Here is a 25,632-nt window from a genome sequence, read left to right as displayed (position 1 = left end):
AAATCCGGAGAGAGCCATCTTTCTTCACTATTGGAACGATAGGAGTGGCCCATGAGCTATGGGTAACTGGTATTAGGACTCCATTGGTGACCAGGCGCTCCAGGTCTGCTTCAACTTTTGGCCTAATGGCATATGGCACAGTTCGGGCTTTCAGATATTTTGGTGGACTGTCAGGTGTAATGTTCAATGTCACAGTGATTCCCTTCATCTCCAAAAACAGCAGCATGTTTCCTTAGAATAGGGGTTAGACTGGTTTCTTCTTTACTCTTCCGGTGCACTTCTGCCCAGTTCAGTTGAATCTTCCCAAGCCAAGACCTACCCATTAAGGCTGGGTAGTTACCTCTCACCACAAACAGAGGCAATTTAGCAGCCTGTCCATTGAGCTCCACCTTAACATCAATAGTGCCCAACATGGGCACAGCTTCTCCCGTATAGGTCTTCAGAATAGTTTTTGTTGCCTTAAGCGGAAGATGCTGTAGCTTTTCTTTATACGCAGTCTCAGAGACCAGCGAGACAGATGCACCGGTGTCCAGTTCCATGCGTATAGGTTTGCCATCCAATAACGGGGTTACCCAGTATTCATGTGAGCCCATTGCCAAAGACAAAACATGCAGTGGCACTTCCTCTTGCGATGAGGTGTCACCTTGATCATCCTGGGTCTGCTCTATGTTATGCAGGGTTCCTCTTTTTGTCGGCCTGACCACAGGCCTCTTTTTCTTTTGTTTACAGGCACACTCAATGTGTCCCCTTTTGCCACAGTGTTGACACACCAGGTCTTTACACCAGCATTCTGATGCCTGGTGACCCGGCTTACCACAGCGGTAACATTCTTGACTCTGCACAGTTTTGTGGGTCGGTTCTTGTGACACTTTTTGCACCCTAGGGGATGCACTGATGTATTGCGCCTCCCTTGTAGCCAGTTCCATGGAGACAGCAATATCAACAGGCTTCTGTAATGTAAACTGAGCCTCTGTCAGTAGACGCTTCCATATAGCTTCACTGTAGAGGCCACACTCTAACCTGTCACGCAGGGCATCATTTAACATCTCTTTAAATTCACAGTGTTCTGCTAGCTTTTTTAAAATGTCTACAAATTGTACAACTGTTTCATCTTCCTTTTGGCCTCTTTTGTGGAACCTATATCTTTCAGCAATTACCAGTGTTTTGGGGAGAAATGGGACCCCGGGATTTCCACAGTGTCACTGTAAGATTTAATCTTAGGCTTAACAGGGTGTAGTAAGGGAGTAGGTTTTAGCCCCTACAACACTTAAGAATATTGGCACCTTCTTCGCTTCTGTAATGTCATTTGCAGTACCAAAAAGCTCAAAACGCTCAGTATACACATGCCACTGCTCTATATTCTCATCGAAAGTTTTCAGTGGCCTGGTCAGAGTAGCCATGATTTTTAGTTTCACTTTCACAGTCAGTGCAAACAAGCAGGTTTTTTGTTTGTTTGTTCTTTACCTTGACTTCTCTTCCTTCTGTTACTGGAGCAGCACCGGGATCCCATCCATCGTTGCCACTTGTTATATCCTTGGGGGCAGCTGGTTTAGGAAGAAATCACTTGATGCCAGAGAGCAGACAGCTAACAAAACTACCATTTTATTTACAGACAGAGAGCTCACCAAACAGGCTGAGCTATCCCCTAATAATCTAACTCAATTGCCATAACAACAAAAACCATGACAACCAAATGCACAACATTGTAGATCAAGCTGGATGAGCAAGCATCTCAGAGAGGTGATTAAGAAAAAGCAGAAAGCCTACAAGGAGTGGAAGATGGGAGTGATCAGCAAGGAAAACTACCTTATTGAGGTCAGAACATGTAGGGATAACGTGAGAAAGGCCAAAAGCCATGTAGAGTTGCAAAGGGAATTAAAACCAATAGTAAAAGGTTCTATAGCCATATAAAAAAGAAAAAAACAAACAAAGAAGAAGTGGGACTGCTAAACACTGAGGATGGAGGGAGGTTAAGGATAATCTAGGCATGACCCAATATCTAAACAAATACTTTGCCTCAGTCTTTAATGAGGCTAATGAGGAGCTTAGGGATAATGGTAGGATAACAAATGGGAATGAGGATATGGAGGTAGATATGACTACATCCGAGGTAGAAGCCAACTTGAACAGCTTAATGGGACTAAATCAGGAGGCCCAGATAACCTTCATCCAAGAATATTAAAGGAACTGGCACATGAAATTGCAAGCCCATTAGCAAGAATTTTTAATGAATCTGTAAACTCAGGGGTTGTACCATATGACTGGAAAATTGCTAACATAGTTCCTATCTTTAAGAAAGGGGAAAAAAGTGATCTAGGCAACTACAGGCCTGTTAGTTTGACATCTGTAGTATGCAAGGTCTTGGAAAAACAGTTGAAGGAGAAAGTAGTTAAGGACATTGAGGTCAATGGTAATTGGGACAAAATACAACATGGTTTTACAAAAGCTAAATCATGCCAAACCAACCTGATCTCCTCCTTCTTTGAGAAGGTAACATATTTTTTAGACAAAGGAAACGCAGTGGATCTAATTTACCTCTATTTCAGTAAGGCATCTGATACGGTCCCACATGGGGAATTATTAGATAATTGGAAAAGATGGGGATCAATATGAAAATTGAAAGGTGGATAAAGAACTGGTTAAAGGGGGGACTACAACGGGTTATACTGAAAGGTGAACTGTCAGCCTGGAGGGAGGTTACTAGTGGAGTTCCTCAGGGATCAGTTTTGAAACCAATCTTATTTAATATTTTTAATACTGACCTTGGCACAAAAAGTGGGAATGTGCTAATAAAGTTTGTGGATGACACAAAGCTGGGAGGTATTGCCAATACAGAAAAGTACCAGGATATCATATAGGAAGATCTGGATGACCTTGTAAACTGGAGTAATAGTACTAGCATGAAATTTAATAGTGAAAAGTGCAAGGTCATGCATTTAGGGATTAATAACAAGAATTTTGGTTATAAATTGGGGACACATCAGTTGGAAGTAACAGAGGAAGAGAAGTACCTTGGAGTATTGGTTGATCACAGGATGACTATGAGCTGCCAATGTGATATGGCCGTGACAAAAGCTAATGTGGTCTTGGGATGCATCAGACGAGGTATTTCCAGTAGAGATAATGAGATGTTAGTACCATTATACAAGGCATTGGTGAAACCTCATCTGGAATACTGTGTGCAATTCTGGTCTCCCATGTTTAAGAAGGATGAATTCAAACTGGAACAGGTACAGAGAAGGGCTACTAGGATAATCCGAGGAACGGAAAACCTGTATTATGAAAGGAGACTCAAAGAGCTTGGCTTGTTTTGCCTAACCAAAAGAAGGCTGAGGGGAGATATGATTGCTCTCTATAAATATATCAGAGGGATAAATAACAGGGAGGGAGAGGAATTATTTGAATTCAGTACCAATGTGGACACAAGAACAAATGGATATAAACTGGCCATCAGGAAGTTTAGAGTTGAAATTAGATGAAGGTTTCTAACCATCAGAGGAGTGAAGTTCTGGAACAGCCTTCCAAGGGGTGTAGTGGGGGCAAAAGACATATCTGGCTTCATGACTAAGCTTGATAAGTTTATGGAGGGGATGGTATAATGGGATAGCCTAATTTTGGCAATTAATTGGTGTTTGACCATTAGTGGTAAGTATGCCCAGTGGTCTGGGATGGGATGTTAGATGGGGTGGGATCTGAGTTACTACAGAGAATTCTTTCCTGGGTGCTGGCTGGTGAGTCTTGCCCACATGCTCAGGGTTTAGCTGATCGCCATATTTGAGGTCGGGAAGGAATTTTCCTCCAGGGCAGATTGGCAGAGGCCCTGGGGAGTTTTCAGCTTCCTCTGCAGCATGGGTCACTTTCTGGAAGATTCTCTGCACCTTGAAGTCTTTAAACCATGATTTGAGGACTTCAGTGGCTCAGACACAGGTTTGATACAGGAGTGGGTGGGTGAGATTCTGTGGCCTGCATTCTGCAGGAGATCAGACTAGAAGATCTTAATGTTCCCTTCTGACCTTAAAGTCTATGAGTCTATGCTGTGTACCCTGAAGTGTGACTTATGAATTTGACTTTTAAGATGGTGTCACAGTGTTGGAGGGAACAGGCAGCTCTGTCCCAGAGGTGGATCTGGTCACAAGACCGGTGGCTGCCAGCCATTAAAGCTGGACGGGGCTGACTGCGGGACAACAGAGCAATCCTCATGGGGATGTTCTCCTGGCGACCGGCAGAGTGCCCCCCGTGGCATGCCGCCCCAAGCACGCGCTTGGCTTGCTGGAACCTGGAGCCGCCCCTGGCTCTTGGGCAGCCTTGCCATGCAGACTGCCTTGAACTGGGGCTTCCAGACTCCTGGGCCAGCTCGTGTCCCAAATAGCCCACTGGCCTGGGAGTCTCAAAGCTCTGGGGTCCCCGGTCTGAGGCAGTCTGCAATGCAGGGCTGTCTCACAGCCGCAAACCCTGGGAATCGGGATCCCATCCCAGGATTTCTAAATTCCCTGCTGTGGATCTGGGAGCTGAGCCCTGGTTAAAGCTGGGACTCCCTTCCCCATGGCAGAGTTACCCTGGAGCTGCAGACTATAGAACGCCAGGGTCTCTGGTGCTGGGGCAGTCTACATGGTGCAGCTATCCCAGAGTAGCTGACCTGAGAAGACTGGGGTACCTGGCCCCAAGGCAGTCTGCATGGCAGAGCACATAGGAACTCCGTGGCAAAGGCAGGGATAGAATCCAATTCCCCAGGGCAGCATTCAACTGTGTTAAGAAGAGACCTTCCTTTCTCTTTCTGCAATCCCCTTCACAGTTTCTGCAACCAATGAGGCAGGGGTCCTAGATAGAACAGCCTCCCTCATGCCACAACCCTGATTCAGAGCAGTGCTGTCTAGCATAGGCGTAGTTTGACTGCTATGTTTGGGACAGAGGGGGATAGAGAGTATGTGCGTACACACACACACATACACGCATGCTGAACCCATGTTTCTCCTCCTGCCTGGAGTGGTTCCTGAGCTGCCGGTGTTGGAGGGGACAGGATGGCTTAATGGGTGAGCCCCAGTTGCTGCTGTCTACTGCAACGACCTGAGTTTGGGAGCTGCAGCCACTCCAGCACTGGCTGTTGCAGAAATGTTGCTGGTCTGGTGCCTCCCTGGGCTGTTGCAGCCGCCTCACTGCTGGGGCAGCTGCTGCCGTGGGGACACCACATGCTGGGCTTCTGCTCCCCTCTCTCATTTCTGTATCTCCTTCTCTTCCCCATCCCATCCCCTTTCACCTGCCCCATGCCCCTTCCCATCCTCCGTCCTCTTCTCACTGTCTCCTGCCCCATCCCTGTCTCCTACTATCCCCTGCACCCCTGCAGGCACTCACCATTCTACAAGAAATGGGCAGGCACTAGGACCCAGGAAGCAGTGTCCAGCTGCAGAGGTAGCAACCCAGAGCAGCTACTCTCAGCCTCAGGAGAAGTGACTCCATCCCGCCCCTCTTCTCCCTGCACCAATCTTGCATGGCCCGCTCATGCCTTGCCTCTGCCAATGCCTCCCTGCATTCTCCCAAACTATGCCCATCCTGGCTATCCTGTGCACTGAATGAGGCAGGGGTCTCATGGAGAAAATACCTTGTTGTCATGTAATTACAGATGATGTCTTAATGCATACATACAAGTGGGTCAAATAAAGTTGCAAAGACAACTTTAATTCTGCCATTTCCTTGTTTTTTACTGCTCAACTTTGCAAAGCTAATGTGCCTTACAAGTAAAGCTTTGTGCATAATTTCCTAGGTTTTTAAAAAAGCAAACTGAAAAAAACAGAAGATGCAGAATCATGTTGCTACCCTCCAGAAGCCACCCATCTTGATTTTACCTGGACAGTCCAGTCTTTGGCTTCTGTGTCCGGGTGCCATTTAGGGTTGCCAGGTGCCTGGTTTTCTACAGGAAAGTCCAGCCAAAAAGGGACCTAAATGGCACCTGAACCAAAAGTCTGGTTTCCATGGAGTGGGGGGAAGCACCAGGTCATTAATCTGTGCCAGCCCCTGCTCAGACAGGGCGGCTTCATACCTGCAGGCAGGCTCCTTGAGACGATCCAGTGAGTGACGAGGGGAGAGGAGGAGTGACTGATGGAGGCAGGGCCTTGAAAGGAAGAGGCAGAGAGGGGGATGGGCCTCGAAGAAAGAGGTGGAGCAGGAGCAGGGCCTTGGGAGGAAAAAGCAGGGAGGGGGTAGAGCCTCGAGGATCCAATTACCAGCCATTAGAAAGATGGCAATCCTATGACACCCACATGGGTCATCAGCAGGGTTGGAACCTTTAGCTCCACAACAGAAACCGCTGCCACTTGAGCTAATGGAGTAAGTGACAGTAGTAGTAGGTTGTCATCCTCTTTGTGGATCAGCTCTAGACGGGGATCCAAACATTTTGTTGGAGGGTTTGACAGATATTTGCTGACAGCAGGGAAATGGCAAAACTCAGGGATACTGGGTTCCATTCCAGGTTCTGGAGAGATGTGTGTTCTGCTAGTGATAGACCCTTCTTCCCCTGTTCCCCCAAACCTAACCCCTTCTGCCTCATCCCCTCTAAGCTGTCCCTTTCCCAGTCCTGTCTCTTCTCCATCCCTTGCTCTGTGTCGCATTCCTATTCTTCTTGTCTACCCAGTTCCCATCTCCACTCCTCAAGCGTCTCATCCCCGGTCCCAGTCTCCTTGCCAAGCCAGTCCTAGACTTCCCCTCTGGCTTCCCCAGCCAAGTCCGAGTTCCCCCCTGTTTTCTGTGCTGTCCCTCCCCTCTGGGGTCCTCAGCTGATCTGTTTCTCACACTTACCTTTGCCTTGAGTTGTCCTGTCTGTCCCTAGCCCCAGTTTCCCTCCCTAGAGGCCTCATCCAGTCTCAGGGTTTCTCTCTACACACACTTAGTTTTTGGCAAACTAGGGTGTAAATTTACCTTGCAGTAGCCTGCTGCACACTGAGTGTCCATGTGGAGCCTGCTGCTGCACACTAACATTTCCCTAATGCTTGGAAATGGGCTATATCAAAGCACACAAGGGAAGTGTTAGGCTTCTCTTTGCTACCACACTAAATCAATGCCACTGTATCGATGCAGTGGCGCCGAATTAACGTGTCTCGTGAAGATGCAAGACGTTGATGGGAGAGCGCTCTCCTGTCTGCATAATTAGTCATAGAATCACAGAATATTAGGATTGGAAGAGATCTCAGGAGGTCATGTAGTTCAACCCCCTGCTCAAAGCAGGACCAACACCAACTAAATCATCCCAGCCACGGCTTTGTCAAGCGAGGCCTTAAAAACCTCTAAAGATGGAGATTCCACAACCTCCCTAGGTAACCCATTCCAGTGCTTCACAACCCTCCTATTGAAATAGTGTTTCCTAATATCCAACCTGGACCTCCTCCACTGCAACTTGAGACCATTGCTCCTTGTTCTGTCATCTGCCACCACTGAGAACAGCCGAGCTCCATCCTCTTTAGAACCCCCATTCAGGTGAAGACACATGACGTCGATGGGAGAGAGCTTTCCTGTCTACATAATTAGTCCACCTCATCAAGAGGCAGAAGCTCTGCTGGCGGGACAGCATCTCCCGCTGACATAGTGCGATGCAGATACTGGTTTAAGTCGATATAAGTTACATTGCTCGGAGTTGCGGGAGATGTTTTCACAGCCCTGAGCAACTTAACTTACATCAACTTAAGCAGTAGTGTAGACAAGGCCTAAGTGCACAGCCACACTGTCCTCATGGGCACTCGGTGCCTGGCAGGACAGTGCAGGGTAGATTTACACCCCAACTCCTAATCTCCTTGCTCAGCAAATCACAATGTCTCCCCACCCACTCCCTGTCCTAATCACCCTGCCTAGCCAGTCCTAGTCTCTTCCCCCTTCCTCCCAGTCCCAGTCTCCTTGTCCAGTCAGTCCCCATTTCCCGCTTTCTCTCCCAGTCCCAGTTTCTCTCCATCCACCAGCCTCTAGGCTCAGAATATTCCTCCTGCATCCTTATCCTGATCCACTTTCCCCTCTCACCCTGGTCTGCATTCAATTCAGGTAGCTTCCTCCCCACACTGCCTGTGCTCAGCAGGTGGAAACAGTCTCCCTCATCTCAGTGCTAGTGCCTGGTACCACTCTGGCCCACAGCAGACAGGAGCATAATTTCAGCGTAATTGTACTGGTTACATGTCTTACTACTGCTGCAGCCCCTCTTCTGGGACAGTGACCTTGTTGCGGTGAAGGGGCTTGTGTGCTCCAATGATCGTCAGAGCTATGCTGTCAGGAGCGTCATTTTTCTTCAAATTTGGTATAATGAGAAGATTCCGGAAGACTTGAGAAATGCCAACATTGTTACCATCTTTAAGAAAGGAGATAAGTCGGAGAGTGGAAATTATTGTGGCATTGCCTTGCTGTCTACAGCAGGGGAAACTCTCACCCATATCCTCTGAAACCGATTACTTCCCCTTGTTGAGGAAATATTGCCAGAATCTCAGTGCGGTTTAAGACTGTCCCGCAGGACAACCAACATGATCTTTGTTGACCACCAAATCCAGGAAAAGTCTTGGGAGCAAAATCAGGACCTGTACATGGCCTTCATCAATTTGACAAAGGCCTTCAACACTGTCAATCGTGAAGCCCTGTGGAAGGTACTGGCCAGATTTGGGTGCCCTCCAAAATTATTAAGAGCCTAAGGTTTCTTCATGATGAGATGACTACCACTATTCTCTGTAATGGCCTGGAGATGGATCCTTTCGGCATCAAAACTGGGGTTAAGCAAGGATGTGTTATTGCCACAACCCTGTTCTCCATGTATTTAGCAATCATTTTGGTCCTCGTTAAAGACCGCATCCCCACTGGAGTCGACATTCAATACAGAATGGATGGGCGGCTTATTAATCTTTGATGTTTCCACTGAAAGTCTAAACTCCTCAGAGCGTCCATTACTGACCTTCAGTACTCTGATGACTGTTCCATCCTTGCGCACACTGAGAATGACCTTCAGTCCACACTGGAATTTTTTGCACAAATTTACCGAAGCCTATGACTCTCACTCAGTATCAAGAAAACTAATGTACTCCATCAGTCTGCTTCAGGCCTTCCACATGAGCCGCCACAAATCACCATTGAGAGGCAGACTTTGGAGAGATTTGGGACTTCTGTTACCTCAGTAGCCAACTTTCTCAAAATGCAAACATTGTCACTGAGACCCAGCACAGGATCCATTGCCCAAGTGCTTCCTTTGGGAAACTGCTCTGGCGCATTTTCACAGACCGTGACCTACAGCAGGACACCAAGATCCAGGTCTATAAGGTAATTGTTATTCCTACACTCCTTTATAGATGCGAAACCTGGGTGACCTATCAACAGCACCTCAAGAGTCTGGAGAGGTACCACCAACGATGTCTCTGGAAGATCCTTTCCATCAAGTGGGAAGATCACTGCACTAATGCCAGCAACCTCATTGAAGAGAATGTCACTGGCATTGAAGCAATGATCCTGACTCACCAAGTCTGCTGGGCTGGACATTGTGTGCAGATTTCAGACTCTTGCCACCCAAAACAAGCCCTCTACTCTCAGCTCACTCTTGGTCAGCGATCCTGTGGTAGTCAGAGGAAACCCTACAAAGACACACTGAAAGTGTATCTCAAGAAAAGTCATGTAGACAGCCCAAGCTGGGAGGAGCAAGCAACCAACCAATCTCAATGATGCTTCATCCTCCATCAGGCAGTGGCCTGCTTCAAGGGGAAGTGCCTTGACCTCAAAGTTGAAAAGAGAGAGAGAAGGAAAGAAAGAAAGAAAGAAAAAGAACTTTCTCCCAGCAGGCAGCTGACCTGTCAGGAAATGTCTGTACCTACTACGGGCAGATCTATGGTTCCAGGATCGGACTCCTGAGTCGTCTCAGGACCCATATGTAAATCTGTGGTAGAGATCATCCTCAAATGGAAGGATCGCTGATGATGGCAATGCTGCTGCTGCAACCAATGCTGTAGGCCTACAGACAGCAGCCTCTTTCACTGTGCATCCCTGATTCACTTCCTGGCCACCATCCAGCCTGTGCACTGATTGAGGCAGGTACCTTGGCAGAGGAGAATGTTTTGGCGAAGTTTGGTATTAATCCAACCAGAAATGAAATCTGAAAGCTGGATGAGAAGAGGTTGAGAGACACAAGGTGGCTGAGGTAATATCTTTTATTGGACCAACTCCTGTTGGCGAGAGAGACGAGCTTCTGAGCTTACACACAGCTTGTCTCTGTAGGATCAAAAGTTTGTCTCTCTCCAACAGAAATGGGTCCAATAAAAGATATTACCTCACCCACCCTGTCTCTCTAATATCCTGGGACTAACACAGCTACAACAACATTGCATATAAGAAGACGACTGTCAGTTTCTGGAAAGTTTTCTAGTATTCTGTCAGGACAGTCTCTCAAAAATTGCTTGGTGCAGAAACATCACAGCTCCTGTATAAAGAACAGGAGTACTTGTGGCACCTTAGAGACTAACAAATTTATTTGAGCTTTCATGGGCTACAGCCCACTTCTTCGGATGCATAGAATGGAACACACAGAAAGAAGATATTTATACATACAGAGAACATGAAAAGGTGGAAGTAGCCATACCAATTGTAAGAGTCCAATCAATTGAGATGAGCTATCATCTGCAGGAGAAAAAAAATACCTTTGAAGTGATAATTGAGATGACCCAGAGAAGGTGTGAGGCCACACAAAAGTTGTAACCCACAAAAGCTTATGCTCAAATAAATTTGTTAGTCTCTAAGGTGCCACAAGTACTCCTGTTCTTTTTGCTGATACAGACTAACACGGCTGCTACTTTGAAACCTGTATGTGTTTGTTCTCAGTGATATCTAGTGCACAGGGCAGTTTGTAGATGGCTGACTGGTTATTTCTGGAATGGACCCAATCCTGAATCCTTTATTCTGTTTCTACTCAGTCTGTACAAACCAAACTCACATTATAGTCAATAGCTGACGGCCTGAGTAAGGAACCCTGGGTTTGGCCCTATGAGCAGGCCCTGCACCTCTATCTGGGGAAGATGGGGATTCGTGACAAGAATGGACATAACTATAAGGGCTATGGAAAGACTCGTCCTCCTGTCCAACCTTCAGCACAGGCATGTGGAACTACCCTGCCAGCACAACAGGGGTTAAAGGAGCCTTTGGGCCCAGCTAGACCCACCCCACTATACCTGCAGTCAATGCCAGGCCTGGGGGGGAGAAAAGGAGAGAGCCTGGCTCAGTTGAAGTCTGACTGGAGAAGAGGCAGGAGTATCCACCTCCCTACCTGAGGGGAAGGGTCACTAGCCTGCCAGCCGAGGCAGCCACCAGGGAGTAAGCACTGTCTCCCCAGCCAAGGGGGACTGTGGAGGAGACTAGGAGCCTCCAGCAACTGAGGTAACTGGGTCCCTGAAGCTCAGAGACATTGTGGGGCTCAGCCTCACCAAACTTGCAGCTGCCCCACCTGAAGGAGCCGGGGACTGCAGCAGGAGGCCACCCAAGATCCATGAGAGGGCGCTATGGGGTACAAGCCGCCAGTGAATGGGACTAAAGAGGTAATGCCCCAAACAAAAGGGACAGTGGTAGGAAGTAGCCCGGGGCAGGGGATTCAGATCCCTGCTGGGAGGCCTCCCCTATTTAGGGTTAGATGCAGGCAGGACCCTGTGCTGGGACCTGGTAGAGAGGGAGGGCCTGGTTTCCCTTCCCCACTGCCTAAAATACTGAGGCAACTTAACCTGGAAAACAAGGGGCTGGAGGTCAGACACAGCAACCAGTAGGTCGCCCGCTCCTTCAAGTGCCCTGTTACAAACCTGAACTTTTTTCCCACTGCAAATGTGCAGCTCCAGCTGAGATGCAGCGGCAGTTTTACAGAAGATGCACATAAAGGACTTTTGCTCTGATACCCCTTTGTCTGTGTGCAGCTCCCTCCTCCTGGTGAGGCTCAGAGGAGAGGGACTCCCTGCTGTGCACTTGCTAGGTGTGCAGCACAAGGCATTGCAGTTGTTATTACCAGGTTAGGGACTTTACATTGGTGAAGGTCAATCTGTTTTCTTGAGTGTTTCAAAGTCCTGACAATGAATCTTTGTAAAGTTCCCGCCCACCCCAGCTTTTTTATTTTTAAAAAATACTAAGAAATTGCGTACAATCCCTCCCCCAATGTGAAGAGTGTATTGATGTTTGTCATTGAAACACTCAAAATCCAGGAAAGGGTTGAGGTTAAACACTGCCCTGAGCTCCCATTGCCAGGAGGAGCCGCTAAAAGTTTTGGAACCATGAGAAAATATTCTCTCTTCCTTGTGCTATATTCAGAGGAAGATATTATTCCTACTAAATGTTAAGAAAAGAGAAGTTAAAAAAAAACTTATCATGGGTCTGTAGCTGTAATGTTAACTACTGAGTCACAACAAATGTCTCCATAATATGATATTCCTGTGCTGTGCAGGGTTGAGGTATATTTTTGGCTGAACTCTCTATGCTATGCTGGATCCACTGTGTATCAGAGGTTTTGAAATTTTCTATTACTAGTTGGTCCAAAATGTGAGAAGTAACAGAGGAGACAGGGGAGTGCTCTCGGCTAAATGTAATTCTGGGCAAGCTGGGAGAATCCCCCCATTCCTTGGTCACTTTATGAGGGCGGCAAAGGGGATAGATAAGTATCCCACCCTCTGTATCTCTGTGGTTGGGTGTCTGGGTCTGGGTTTTGGCATGAGTGTAACATTTTCAAAAGTGCCTCAGCTACTTAGGAGCCTAAGTGACATTTTCCTTTTTCATTTTCTCTCCTATCTGCATTTTTAGACCCATTCAGTGGGAAAGGGAAAGGAAAGACGTGGCACCGAAACAACTGGAAATGAAATAATGAAAATGCTTCACAGTCACACAGGGGGCTCCTCAGTGACCAGAGACATGAACAGTAATAACTACAACTCAGTAATAACAATAATTACAGAACTTGCTCTGTTTTTGGTCGTTTCTCATTAAGGTCACAGGCACACAATGCCCTCTGGGTTCAACCCCATTTGTCTCAGGGGCTTTGCCTTTTAGGACTGAGCTGGCTGATTCTTACCTGAACAGGTCACTCCAGCATCCTCTCCATGAACGCAGTCACTCTTACCCCATCCCTCATTCCTGCAGTTCCAGAGAGCAGACTCAGTACCATCACAGGCAACTTCATCCAGCCAAATTGTTCCAGAACCTGGTCCAAATGGGGCATTGCCAGGGGCACTGACAGCAGCTCCACATCCCAACTGCTTACAAACAACTCCAGCATCTGCTATGCCCCAGCCATCATCACACACTGTCCCCCACTGATCCTGGTGTTTAACCTCCACTCTCCCGGCACAGGGGCTGCCTCCATTCAGCAATCTCAGCTCCTCAGCACCTTCAAAGAGAGACACAGAGCAGGGTCAGAGCGAGCAGGGAGCCCCCTCCCCAGTGTTATCACAGCAGAGTCCATGCCCGGCAGCAGGAGATCCGCGCCCAGAGCCAGGAGAATGGGACATGCCCAGAGCTGCCTCATGGCACCACCTGATCCTGTCTCAGGGTCTCACACTCGGGGCTGTCAGTGCTGCAGCTCTCACCATTTTATCCCCACTCTGGTGGTTTGGGGTGTTTTTACCTATCCCATAATAATATGATAAAAGGCACCAGCGCACCGAGTTTCCCTTATTCCATATGGTGCCATCTCCTGTCACTGGGGCTGAAGCCAGCGAGATGCCGCCATCTTCCTACAGTCTGTCAGCATGTGGGCGTGAGGCCGCCGTGAGTAAAACTGGCTGCCACTTCCCACTAAAGCCCGCGGGGAATAGGGCTGTCCCTGTGTGGCTGAGGGGGCTGGAGAGGACCCAGGGACCGTGATGGGCAGCAGAGGCCCTGTGAAAGGAGAATGGGGAGAGTGAGGGGAGCAGGGCACTGTGGGGACAGGAGGCAGATTCAAGGGTTGCAAGGGAATGGGGGAAAGGCGATGAGTCGGCCAGAGGGAGGGTTGGGGAGGGGGTTCTGGAGCAAGGGGAAGAAAGAGGGTGGGGAAGGGAGAGAGTCTATTGCAGGGGCAGGAGGGATAGAGGGGAGGAGGGTCTGGAAAGGGCTGTAGGAAGGGGCAGGAGTGAGGAGGTGGGTCTGGAGAGTGGGGCGAGAAGGAGGTCGGAATGTAGGGTCACGAGGGAGAAGTGGGGAGGAGAGAGGTGTGTGCAGTGGCGGTTAAAAGGGAGGCAGGAGAGAATATCAGAAGGGAAGGGAGGGTAGGGGACAGGAATCTGAAATTGGGGCAGGAGGGAGGAGTGGAGATGGAGCACAGGATGGTCTGGAGGGAGGGCAGGGAGCATGGGTCTGGAGGGAATTATTGAGCAGTGGGCAGGAGGGAGGGGAGGAGAAGGGGGCTTAGAGAAGATGTGGAGAGAGGAGGGGGTCTGGAGTGGGGTAGAGTGAGAAGTGAGGAAGGGGTGAGAAATCGGGCAGGAGGGAGAGAGGGGAAGGGAGACAGAGCAGAGGGGGGTAGAAGGAGGCATGGGGAGAAGAGGGGGCTCTAAAGAGGGGGGAAGGATGAGGTGGGGGTGGAGAAGGGTGATCATGTGTCGGCGGAGGAGCGATGGGGCCTTAAGCAGGGCAGCAAGAGGGTGAGGAGGGGAGGGGTGTGGAGCTGAGGATGGGAGAGAGCCTGAGGGGAGGTAGCCTGGAGCAGGGGCGCATGAGGGAGTATTGGGGAGTATGGAGAAATCAGGATCTACTGGGGCAAAGGTGTCTGATGCCGGTGGACAGGAGGTAGGGGAGGGGTTCTGGAGCAGAGGGACAGGAGGGAATATTGGGGAGGAGAATGGAGTCTGGAGTAGGCAGGGGATGGGATCAGGAGTGGGAGGGGGCAGGAGTGAAGGAGAGATGGGGAGGAAGGGGATATCAGAATGGGGGCAGTGCTTCCCAGTCTCAGGCAGAGAAGTTGTGGCGGGTGGGGGAAGTCAGGGAAGTGTTGCTGTTTGCAAAAGCGTAAACCAAACCTATCGTGTTACAGTGACATAATTTCTGTGAATGGTTAATGTCAGGTAAGAGTGTAACTCTGTCTGTAACTCACCCCTGAATAGTAACAGAAGTTCTGTGTGTGAGTGGGAACCACGCTGCATTAATTAGCTCAGTGGCTGTCAACTATTTCTCAGTCACCCCTTCATCTGTCAGAGGAACTGAACCAGGAGGGGAGAGCAAAGGCAGTGCTGGGCAATGGGTGGCAGTTCCCGTCTCTGGGGTGAGGGGAGGGTAAGCGCAGTCTTCAGCTGAGCAGCCAGGGGAGTTGTGCAGTTTGGGTGCATTAAATGGTGACTTTTCAGCCTGCGATTCTCACCCCCACTCTGCCAGAGGAGTAGAGGGGGGCTCTCAAGCCCGTAGACAGACTGAGTAACATCACTGGATGTTTTTTATAACTTCGTAATTTTTGTTCTGTGGTGCTTGGCATTACAGCCTTGTGCTCCCTACTGGCAGGGCTGGCTCCAGACCCCCAGCACGCTAAGTGGGTGCTTGGGGCGGCGTTCCGCGGGAGGGTGGCAGGCGGCTCTGGTGGACTTCCCGCAGGCATGCCTGCGGAGGGGCCGCTGGTCCCGTGGCTCTGGTGGAGCATCCGCGGGCATGCCTGCAGGAGGTCCACCGGAGCCGCGGGACCTGCGACTGGCAGAGCACCCCGCGGTGTGCTGCCCTGCTTGAGGCGGTGGAAATCCTAGATCCGCCCCTGCCTACTGGAGCTTCCTCTCCCCACCTGCCCCACACATTTCCCTCTTCCACTGGTCTCTTCCCATCCTCCCCCCCTGGGCTCTGCCCCCTCCTCTTCTTCCCTTTCTACCTGGCCTCTCTGCCCTGCATGTACAGGCTGCTCCTTCCCCAGATGAGCAACAGACTCTGCCCCCACTCCCTGCCATTGGCTTTTCTCTCAGTAGCTCTGAGTTCCACCCCCTGCCCCCAGTTGTCTCTAGAGTTTTTTGTAACTCTGGGGGTTGTGGAGAGGCAAAGCTGCTGCTGGGAGGGAGGCAGTTCACAGGGAATGTGAGGAGGGGCCACTGCCTGTCACACAGTCCTGGGAGATTGACTGGGAGAACTGGCTCCCAGAACAGGATGTGAAGAGGCAGGACTGTCCCTGTGACTGGGAGCAAGTACAGGCATCATTAAAATGCCCATAAGTTACGGCTACATAGACAGTTCCACTGTAGGGTGACCAGACAGCAAGTGTGAAAAATCGGGACAGGGGGTGGGGGGTAATAGGAGCCCATATACAAAAAAGCCCCAAATATCGTGACTGTCCCTATAAAATCAGGACATCTGGTCACCCTATTCCACTGTAACCCCTGGAACAGGAATCATAACATTCAAAAACCAGTGGGAGAACACTTCAACCTCTCTAACCACTCAGTGACAGACTTGAAGGTGGCAATTTTGCAACAAAAAAACTTCAAAAACAGACTCCAAAGAGAGACTGCTGAACTTGAATTAATATGCAAATTAGATACGATTAAATTAGATCTAAACAGAGACTGGGAATGGTTGGGTCATAACACTAATTGAATCTATTTCCCCATGTTAAGTATCCTCACACTTTCTATGGGTCATCTCGATTATCACTTCAAAGGTTTTTTTTCTCCTGCTGATGACAGCTCCCCAAAGGCAGCCATAAGCACTTTTCAGGATAACAATCACATTTACATACTGCACCTATCATATGCTGGGAAAAGTAGCTACATGGGGTGATATCCCCTATATTGTAAACTCCCCGACGTCACTGTGTCTGTGACATGTGAAGCAAACTCAAATTTCCCATAGAAAATAAAAAATATCAAAGGGATGATGCACATTCCCTCATCAATCCAACAAAAATACATTGAGCTGAGCATGTGCCTGGCATCACTATATGATGCTATCCCACAAGTAACTGATGAGTATTTTATGCTCCCGCACGTCACTATGTCTGCATCATGTGAAGCAGTCAAATTTTCCATAGAAAATAAGAAATATTCAGGGAATGAAAAACATTTGCTCATAAATCCAACAAAAATGCACTGAGCTGAACATGTGCTTGGCATCACACCGTCCCACAATCGTGCAGTAATTTATCCCTCACATGGTAATAATTGTCCATCCCCTGCAATGTCAGTATGAGCACCAGAAGCCACCATAGAATCCTCTGCTTTTTGGTCATGTACAGCTGTGTCATGGGCTCTAATCCCAGCACATTATATCTGACCTTCTTGGGAATCTGAAATATAAACTCCAAGTAACCTGCTAGATGGTTTGGTTTGCTCAGGATTTTCTGGGAATCAGGCCCCTAATCACCACACAGTTACTGAACTGTCTGTGAAATAAACATTAGGGCAGGTTTTTCTCTAAGACAATAATTTAGACTGACATTTCTGATCAACTTCAGGCTAGCGCAGCAGCACATCGGGGTCCCATGAACCAGCTACAGCTCAGCAGTTCACTGCCCTGCCAGTCACATGGATCACTCTCATGCTGTTAACACCAGCCCAACAGGTTCCAATCACTGTATTATTTGAATCATATCTGGGTCCCACATTCGATTTTAATCCTATTGCTAATCAGTTTTGAAGTCTCTGGGCCAGATTCATGTCCTAAAATGCACCAGCACACTCTGATGTACCCAATAGTCTGCCTCCCCCCGTCAGCCCCCTGCCCCCATTGCTGTTGAGTCTGCCTTGAGCTTGGACACTGCATGGCAAGGGGCCTGCAGCCCCCTCTGTGCTGGAGGAATGAGAGCAGCCCTGAAACTGGGCAGTGGTGACCTTGAGGGAATGAAACCAATGTGTCCCTGAGAGGCCCTGATACAGAACGTCTGCCATGCAGCTTGTGCTGGTCGGGCTTCTCTAGTCTCCATCTAGGATTCAAAGCTTCTCTGCTCCAGCAGAAACCCTGGGGGAGGGAGGCAGGGCTCCTGCAGGATAAATCTTCCTGCTGGCAGAGCTTCCAGTACCCCCGTGGGCACAAGGCATTGCACACTGCACCCCAATGCATGCACACACTCCTTCTCTGGGAAGAATCCATTCTGGGTTTATTTGGATAAATACTGCTCACTTCAAAATGACAAAACTTTTACTGGCTTCAGTGAGTGAATAGGGGACTAAGGAGCCAAGACTTGGCCCTTGGAGCTGTTGGATTCTGGACCAAACAGACATTATAAGAAGGGGAACCAGGTCAGGTGTCCCTGCTAACCATAGCGGTGGCAGTACAACCTGGGGAGAGAGGTGATCCCTCAGGGAAGCCGGTCCCAGGCCATTAAGGACTTTATAAATCCTAACCGACACCTTAATCTCAACCCAGAGCTGGGCAGCCAGTGCAGATCCTGGAGCACGGCTGTAACATGATCCCAGCGAGATGTGCTGATCAGTCAGTCACTGCCAGTTGCACCAGCTTCGTACTCTGAATGGTTCTAAGGTGCAGCCCCACATTAGTGTCATTTGAATAGTCCAATCTCCAGGTAACAAAAGCCTCAATAACAGTGGCAAGGTCCAATCCTGAAAGGAAAAGTCACAATCTCCTAGCCAGACACTGATATTAAAAAGATGACTTTAAAAATTACCACCCTAGTTCCAGTTAACCCAGCTCCCCTGGAGACACACAGAGGAGACTTACCTGCTACGTCCTGAACTGTGAGGAGAAGAAGCCACAGCACCGAAATGGAGAGATGTCCCTTCATTGCCAGCCTGACTTGCAATGTCCCCTCTCTCTCACTGCACTGGCTGCACCTAAGCACCTGCCAGGGCTCCTCTGTGTCTGACAAGTGATAACAAAGCTGTGGAAGGGAAATATATAGATTCAGAGGCTGGCATCAGCTGCGCGAAGGAACCAATAGCAAACCCACCTGCCTTTTTAGTTATTATCAGTGGTTTTATCTGTGACTTTATGCAGCGAAAACATCCAATAAAACTCAAAAGCAACCAACATCACCATATATGAGTGATGAGCCCCTTCCTGACGTCAGGTTTACCACAGCCTCAGATCATCGGGTAACCCCCAATCTCTGGAGCTGGAAGGAGAAGTTCTGTACAAACTGTATTCGTGCTGTTTCTCACCCCAATAGATTCTATATCATATTGAACATGAATTGGGAGACATTAGAGGCAGGTTATTTTATAAACTAGGAAAGAAATCGCTTGTGCCAAAGGTGATCGTTACAAGACAAACTCCCAGTATTGGACATGCTCAATTGTAGACAAGGACAGCTCACTAGAACCAGGTTGTGTCACTCAGATCAGCTTTATAGAAGAATTACTCAGCAGCATCTGAAATATTGACAGTTCTTCTACTAATAGAACTTGGGTCATGGGTGAAAGTGGGCCGGTACGACGTACTCTTAAAAAGCGGCTATCAGTACCAGCCTGTATGCAGCCACGGCAGCGCTTTAACATCATTGCCCCTTTCCCCCTACCCCCCCAGGCCACCAACATGGGGGTGGGGGGGGGCATCTGCCCTGGGGCTGGCAATTTAAAATTTAAATCACCACAGGATCCCCGGGCGGCGCAGGCCAGGCAGTGCAGATGGGCTGTCTGGGGGAGGATGACCTCCAGCCCTACCCCTGCCACCCAAGGCCCCACCCCTTCTGGGGCCCCAGATCCAGACTCTGTACCAGTAAGTACTTAATGTTAATTTCATCCTGCCCTTGGAGTTTCCTGCCTAGACCATGATTCTTAGTGGTAGAGGCAGAGTTTAGGGCTTCCTGAGTAGGCCATGACCCTCTCTTGCAGTAGCAGCATGTCCTGCACACACCATGCCCATCAGTGCTGTCAGCAAGAGGAGGCCCCTTGGAAACAAGTTTACTTAATTCACAGGACACAGACAATTCAAGGAACAGGCACAAGGCAAGGGGCATATAGCACAGAACAATGTCTGGCTGGCACCACACCTCCCTCCTGCTCTTCCTCAAGAGAACTGTTACAAGTACTTGGATTAAGGGGAATGTCTTTAACTCTTTACCTTTGTATTTTCTCCCATGCTGACATTTCTGTATGGAGAAAACTCCCTGAGAAAATCTGTGCAATTGACACCTGATCCTCCTTCGAATCGCTCCTTGAGACTCTGTTCTGTTGTGATTCTGGAAAAACACTTGACAGTGAGTGACTAGCTTGGAAGGGGAGGAGGTGTGGCTGTGCCTCTTCCCCTTCCTTCCCTCTCCTTATTTTTGCCAAACTCCCCACCTCAATCCTGCCATTCCCCTTCATTCAGCCCTCCCACTACTTAAACAAACAGTAATGACAAAACAAGACATGGCACCAAAATAGTGTAAGGGCCCTAATGTCAATCAAAAGTTAGCTCCGCCCCTTGACCCCTGTCCACCTGTCACAGGAAGTCCTGCCCCTCGGTGTATTACTTCCGGGGTCAAGCCAGACACATAACTGGAAGCAAGGTGTGTCATGTGACCCCTCTAAGACCTCCTCCCACCTCCCTGTACCAATGAGGATAGGTTTTGCCCCCTTAGGACCACCCTGAAAGGCAATTTGACCAAACGGGGAATTCTGGGGTGGGGTGACCTGTCCAGAAGTGGGTCATGTGACCCGTCTTAGAACTCCTCCCACTGTCCTCTACCAATCAGGAGGGGTTTCAGCTGCTGGGACCCACTCCCAAGAGGATATTTGACCAACTGGGGTAGTTCTGGGGTGGGGTAACCTGTCCACAAGTGGTCCGTGTGACCCCTCTAAGAACTTCCCCCAATGCCCTCTACCAATTGGGATGGGTTTCAGCCACAGAGGACTGCCCCTAGAACAGATTTGACCAAAATAGGGCAGGTTCTGGGGCTGGATGAACCACCCAGAAGAGGGTCATGTGACTCCTCTAAGAACTCCTCCCACCACCCTCTGCCAATCAGAGTACAGCACCACTACCCCATAAGTCCCAGCTCCAGGCAGAAGAATCCATCTCTTCCCAAGAATGCATGTTTTAGAACTTGTGGAGATGCTGAGAGAAAACATGGACTCCTTCACCATCCCTGTGAAAACTTCAAACTTTGTTTTAGCCCCGAGGGCCTTTGACCATCCCCGGAGAAAGTGCTGCATCATCAACAGTTCCGAGGAGGAGGATAGAGCGGCCGAGAGGAGTCCTTTGGCCCAGCCGTTGATGGGTATCCCCAACCCCAAAACCCAACTGCTTGTGAGACACCCCAATGAGTGTGATGGCCTCTCGTTGTCCACCCCTGTGGAGGAGGAAGGCGAACGCAGCTCGGGGGAGTCACTGGTGGACAAGGTGAGCAGAAAAGACGTTACTCAGGTAAATGAACGATTTAGAAATAATGTTAGAAGGTGTGTGTGTGTGTGTAATGAGGTGAGGAACCGGGGTTGTGTAAATCTAAAAACAAGCAGTTGGAATTTACATTTGTTTCTTTTCTGAAAATCTCTCGACAGCTCGACGATGCCTTTCTAGAGGACCCGGAGGCCCTGGACAATGTTGCATCAAACAGCAAAGATGAACTGGGCCCACCTTGTTTTTGCTCAACGCCAATACAAATTGTTGAAGAGGACTCCGAGGATGACGGCTATGAGGAGTTTAGGAGGAGGCTTGGCATGGAACTAACTGAGCCAGTGCCATGTTGTGAGTGTAAAAAAATCATGTGGACTATTGCTTATTGCTGTTTATGCTGTCCTTAATCACTGTCCTAGGGAAAGCTTTTTGAAGATTGTGAGGGCTGTGTCATAGATGCACCATGTAACCGTGTAACATGATGACTGTGTAACTTGGACTTCAACGGGTATAAACTGCAAGCTCCAGGGCCTGTGTGCTGAGCTGTGTTTGGAAAGCTTATTAAACACTGTTTTTGCAATAGGTGATGCTATGCAATTTCTGGGCTTAACTCAAGAACATTTAGTGCAAGGAGTGACCTTGATAAATGCTGTGCAATTCAGTGGAGACCCTGACCATGTTTTAAAGAAAATGACCAAACCGGAAAATGCTGCTTACAACGTTATATTGACCGTCTGGTCCACACAAAAAGTTATCGACCCCTGCTTAAGAAAAAGACTATTTGTAAGAAATCTAAAAGGATTAAGTTAGAGGATGATGAAGGGACAAACATGCAATATAAAACTTGGTAGCTGTAAATAAAAAAAAATGTATTGAAAAGGGCTTTGTGACTATCTGTGTTTCTGTTAGAAGGTCTCTGTGGCCCTTAAGTCAGCTAAAAGTTTTAATGGAGCATCTTGGTTTGTTTTCAAGGAGCTGTACATATTTTAAATAAAAAAAATAGTTTGTAAGAACCTAGCTCTTGTGTCTTTGTGTAAAAGAGACCCATTTACAGCAAAAAGATGAAATGTATCTTGTAGAATCTTGTGAGGGGGGGGGGAAACTTAAACATGTGTTTACAATTGAAAAAAAATAAACAGGGGTGGTTCAAACATGTGTTTGAGTACAATAGAGCTGATGCATAGTGTTGAACTAAATGGTTTTTACCACCTTCCCACTGAATAGCCAGGGCCACTGACATTACCCATCCTTGTTGCCATCAGGGTTAATTGTATCTGTGATTATTAATTAAATGTGACCTGGGAGGTGGGTGGGTGAGGATAGTGAGCTCTCATTAATGTGAAATGAAATAAAACCTCAGGAGTTCTCAGCTACTATTGAAGAGGGGGAGGGATAGCTCAGTGGTTTAAGCATGGGCCTATTAAACCCAGGGTTATGAGTTTAATCCTTAAGAGGGTCACCTAGTGATCTGGGGCAAGAATTAGTGCTTGGTTCTGCTAGTGAAGGCAGGGGGCTGGATTCAATGACCTTTTCTTCCAGCTCTAGGAGATAAGTATATTTCCAATTATATATAACAGTTTAAATAGAACCCCAGGAGTTGGTTGAACACTATGGGTCATTCTTTCTATCAACTCAAAGTCATTAAAATAATATATTTACAAAAATAAACAAGGGTCTAACCCAAAACTGAAATGTTTCAAGGGTTCACAAACCTCCACCATACTTTAGAACAAGCATTTCTCTAAAGACAATCAAAAATTTAAAAGCTCTGGGTATTTGTAGGATGCTTGCTATGGTTGTGACACACCCATTTTATTTAAAAAACAACCTCCAAACTTTAAGCATGAAAGAAATATGTTTAAAAAACAAACAAACAAGCCCCAAGACATTCATTTATATCTGCAAGAGGCCTCCACTTGGGAAAGGGGTACAGGAACATCAAGGATGGTCGTATATGGTGATTTACTGGTTTTTCATTGAAACAGAAAAAATGTATTTTAACGAAAAGAAAAAAAATAGCCAAAAGCAGCCCAGTTGTGCAGACAACTTAATTCCCTCATCCCAGATCACAAAAGGCAATGTTAGGGGAGAGGTGCCTAAAGTCCTTAAGTATTTATTAATTCAGAGTTGTGGTGATTGAATCAACCTGCTAACTACAGACTTTTGAAGTCTGTTTGAAACAAAGAATTAGGAAGATATTAAAACCTCAGCTTTTTGAAGACTGTCCCCTTTCAACAGAAACAATCTTGAATTGAATTGCTGCTGGACTGCAAGAGGAGATATGCTCCCTGTTTTTAAGTCTGAAAATATATATTATATAATGTCACTCTTTGGCTATACTGTCCTTACTAAATAATTGTACCTCTTTTCATTGCAGAGTGATCTGTTTTGCATGGAACCAATAAATTTAAGCTGCATTTCACCACCAGATCAAGGTGGTAAAAAAGGTTTTTGGTTTTTAACTATAATTGTGCTTAATACTGTTAAATTTAAAAACTTCAGGTATTACACAGATTGTATAGGGGTTTGATGCATTTAGGGAATAATACTAATTAAAATTTTTGCTTGTTCTTTAACTCAAAGGCCCAAATGCACAGGGGGAAACAGAACAGCCATGTGCCAGTAACCCTTTATCCTGTGGTAGAAGGTAACTTTCTGCAATTGGCTTTTAAATGCAAGTGGGTTTATTGAAAAGTATTTTGTTGCAAAGTGTTGGTTTTAAACTGCTGGGGTTTTCTAGCTACAAACTGATGGTATGGTGTGTTTCAAACTAACAGAGTGTTTTTCTGTGCAAAATGGTTTTTAAAAGTTGTTTGTCTTCTCAAAAGAGTTGGCTTTAATGTTTAAATTGCTAGTGAATCACGGGCCTAAGCTAGAGATAAGTGTAGGCTTTTTAAAAAAGCATTTTGTTGTAAACTGTTTGGTGTTTTAAACTGCTGGTGTGTGTGTATGTGTGTCTGAGTTTGTGCAAAACATAGGTTGTTTTTTTAAAAAAAGTATATGGCTGAAAACTATTAGTTTGGTGTGTTTCAAACTAACGGGTTTCTGTGCAATATGTGTTTTAAAAATAGATTTTAAAAGTTGATTTTTAAAGCAGTTTGGTTTTAAATTCTGCAAAATGAGATGTATTTAAAAAAAATTGTGTTTTTTTTTAATATGGTAGAAATAAACTCAAAACCTGTGTTTGTTGTACAGCAAGAAATGGATTATTTTGTTTTAAATCTATGATTTTTTAAACAGAAAAACACCCTAATGAGTATTTTATTTTTTAAATTTACAAAACAATTTCAGATGTTTTATGACGATAATGTGGTCTGCTCCACAGTATGGTCAAAACATGAGAGTTCCTTAGACCAGAGGGAAAACAAGCTCAAAGGAAAGAGGCAGCTGAAAAGGAAAATTCACCGGCATCAGTGACTGATGGATGGATGAAGCCCAGTAAATATATTTTGCTTATTGGTTTGGTTGTTTTATGAGGTTGTGTATTTTAAGTAAATACAAAGATGTGGGTGAGAGAAATGGTAACCTTAAGTTTTATAAAATGTTTTTCCACCCTCATTAGGCACGTGAAGCTCTCCTGAAAATGCTGCAGTTGGAGCTACAGGCACATCTCCACCAGAACTGCCAAAGAACCAGGAATCTGCTTTGAGATCCAGGGCCGGTGCAACCTATTAGGCGACCTAGACGGTCGCCATGGGCATTAGGATTTGGGGGGTGGTATTTTCTTCGGCAGTGACCGCAGCAGCCGGATCTTTGGCCGACCTGGTCGCCGCCAGCATTTAGGCGGAGGGAGCTGGGATAAGGGGGCGAGGAGAGAGCCGCCTGCAGCAAGTAAGGGCGGGGGGGCAGCATGCAGGGGAACTCCCCACCCCTGCTCCGCCTCCTCCCCGAGCATGCCAATCAGCTTAGCCACCGCAAGGCTGGGAGGTGGGAGAAGTGAAGCAGCAACGGCATGCTCGGGGTGGAGGTGGAGCACTCTATATGATTTTATGAAAATATGCTAATGAGTTTGAATATAATGTAACTGAAATATACTTCATGGAAAAGGTCTCTTGTAAGGTATCAATATAAAGCTTATAATCTATTAAGTGTGGTCATCCTACTTGTATAAATGTATCACTCTTGTATCTGAAACTAGAACTATGAAATATAACTCTGAGGGCCTTTTGTAATTATGCAACGTGTGGGCCATTAATGGTGATTTGGAATCTTGATGACTCCCATTAACCAGGACAATTGACTGCAGATGGCTCTGTTTTACTTGCGAGTCTTCCTGTATATATGTGTGATGGCAAGTGGGTAATGAAGTCTTACAGTGACATGTGATCATGTCACCTGAAATTGAATCCATTTTTAACCTGGTGCTTTTCCATTGAGAAGGAGGGGTGGGAACCCAGAAGAACAAAGGATTCCCGCCTTGTGCAAAAGATATATAAATGGGTGGAAGAG

This window comes from Mauremys reevesii, linkage group 1, assembly GCF_016161935.1.
Source record: "Mauremys reevesii isolate NIE-2019 linkage group 1, ASM1616193v1, whole genome shotgun sequence".
In the NCBI taxonomy this organism is placed as follows: Eukaryota; Metazoa; Chordata; order Testudines; family Geoemydidae; genus Mauremys; species Mauremys reevesii.
Note: the sequence above shows the minus strand (reverse complement) of the source record.